The following is a 2,629-nucleotide window of genomic DNA, read 5'->3' as shown; positions in this document are numbered from 1 at the left end:
TTAAGAAAGACACAAATAAATGGAAGCATCTATATGTTCACAAATTGGAAGAATCAACATCCTCAAAATGTCCATACTACCTAAAGCAATTTATAGATTCAGTGCAATCTTTATTACAATACCAATGACATGTTTCACAGATATAGAACAAACATTTCAAAAATTTATATGGAACCATAAATGACCCTGAATAGCTGCAGCAATTTTGAGAAAGAAACCAAGTAGGAAGGATCACAATACCTGATATTAAACTATCTTACAAGGCTTTTGTAATCAAAACAATCTGGTACTGAGATAAAGGCAGACACATAGATCAATGGAACAGAATAGAGAGCCCAGAAATAAACCCATGCCTTTATGGTGAATTAATATTTGACAAAGGGAGCAGAAGCTTAAGATGGAGTAAAAATAGCCTCTTCAACAAATGGTGTTGGGAGATCTGGACAGCTATATGCAAAAAAATGAAAATTGACCACCAACTTACATCATACACACAAAAAAACCTCAAGATGGAGAAAAGACTTAAATATGAGTTGTGACATCATATAACTCCTAGAGGAAAACAAAAGCAGTAAAATTTCAGATATGCCACGCAGCAATACTTTCAATATTTCCCCTAGGACCAGGGATATGAAGGAAAGAATGAACAAGTGGGACTACAACAAACTAGAAAGCTTCTGCAGGGCTAAAGAAAACATCAACAAAATGGAAAGGGAAGCAACTGTATGGAAAAACATATTTGCCAATGACACCTTGAACTATGATTTGATCTCCAAAATTTATAAAGAAACCACACACCTCCACACCAGGAAGACAAACAATCCAATTGGGCAAAGGACCCGAATAGACAGTTCTCCAGGGAGGGCATTGAGAGGGCCCAGAGACATATGAAAGGATGCTCAGCATCACCAGCCATCAGAGAGATGCAAATTAAAACCACAATGAGAAACCACCTCACACGGGTCAGCATGGCCATGATAAACAAATCAACGAACAATAAGTGCTGGCAAGACTGTGGAAAAAAGGAAACCGTAGTACACTGTTGGTGGTAATGCAGACTGGTGCAGCCACTGTGGAAAACAGTCTGGAATTTCCAAAAACTAAAGATGGAACTGCCTTTTGATCCAGCGATACCACTGCTGGGATTATACCCTAAGAATCCTGAATCACCAATCCAAAAGAACCTATGGACCCCAATGTTCACAGCAGTGCAATTTATAACAAGTGTTGGAAGCAACCTAAGTGTCCATCAGTAAATGTGTGGATCAAAAACTATGGTACATTTTACACAATGGAATACTGCACAGCAGAAAGAAAGAAGGAGCTCCTACCCTTTGCAACAGCATGAATGGAACTGGAGAGCATTATGCTAAGTGAAATAGCCAGGCAGTGAAAGACAAATACCATAGGATCTCACCTATAAGTGGAACCTAACCAACAAAACAAACAAATGAGCAAAACAGAACTAGACACTTGGAAATAAAGAACAAACTGACAGTGACCAGAGGGGAGGAGGGAGGAGGATAATAGGGGAAAGAAGGGGGAGGGGAAGAAAAGAAACACAAGTAGAGGACTCATGGGTACAGAGAACAGGGGAGATTGACTGTGGGAGTGGGGATGATGGGGTAGGGGAGAACCATGGGGAAAAGGCAGGACAACTTTAACTGAACAACAAATTTTTTAAAAATTATAAAATTGAAAATTAAAGGAAAAAAGAAAAAAGAATCCAAGAGAGGAGGATACTTTAAAGAGCCTCTGTGAAAACTTCAAGAGTACCAAGTTTCAGATCATGTGGGTGCTGGAAGGAAAGAGAGAGAAAGAGAGGAACTGAAAACTTATTTGAAGAAATAGTGATGGAAAAGTTCCTTAATCTGGTGAAGGAAAATAGACATGCAAGTCCAGCAAGTGCAGAAAGTCCCAATGAAGAGGAACCCAAGGAGGCCCACACCAAGACACATCATGATTAAAATGCCAAAGATTAAAGACAAAGAGAGAATATTAAAAGCAGCAAGAGAAAAGCAGTTAGTTACCTACAAGGGAGTTCCCAAAAGATGGTCAACTGATTTCTCAAGAGAAAATTTGAGGTCAGAGGTATTGAAAAGAAATATTCAAAGTGATAAAAAGGAAGGGTCTACAACCAAGATTAGTCTATGCAGCAAAACTATCATTTAAAACTGAAGTACATACAAAGAACTTCCCATAGAAGAAAAAGTTAAAGGAGTGCATCACTACCAAACCAGTAATACATAAAATAAAATATTAAAGGGTCTTCTTTAAAGAAAAGAAGAAAATAAGATAAAAATATGGATAATACGTGCTCACTTCAGCAGCACACATATTAAAATTGGAACAACACAGAGAAGATCAGCACTGTCCCTGAACAAGGATGACATGCAAATTGGCGAAGCATTTCATGTTTTTAAGACCCCAAATAGCCACAGCAATCTTAAGAAAGAAGAACAAAGTTGGAGGGATCATAATACCGATATCAAGCTATACTACAAGGTCACTGTAATCAAAAGAGCCTGTTACTGGCATAAGAACAGGCACATCGATCAATGGAACAGAACAGAAAGCCCAGAAATAAACCCATGTGTCTATGGTCAATTAATATTTGAGAAAGAGGGCA

At 38.3% G+C, this 2,629-nt stretch overlaps 1 non-coding gene across 1 annotated transcript; it reads left to right on the top strand.

Annotated features, from left to right (window-relative positions):
• The first annotated feature begins 2,314 nt into the window (after positions 1–2,314).
• Positions 2,315–2,421, top strand: LOC129076084 (U6 spliceosomal RNA). The gene has a single exon (XR_008529699.1). It is a non-coding gene; the product is annotated as a U6 spliceosomal RNA (small nuclear RNA).
• Positions 2,422–2,629: the final 208 nt, after the last annotated feature.

This window comes from Pteronotus mesoamericanus, unplaced genomic scaffold (assembly GCF_021234165.1).
Source record: "Pteronotus mesoamericanus isolate MK-2021 breed Mesoamerican mustached bat unplaced genomic scaffold, CSHL_Meso_final contig_56, whole genome shotgun sequence".
NCBI classification, from domain to species: domain Eukaryota; kingdom Metazoa; phylum Chordata; class Mammalia; order Chiroptera; family Mormoopidae; genus Pteronotus; species Pteronotus mesoamericanus.
This window is presented reverse-complemented; position numbering and strand designations above follow the sequence as displayed.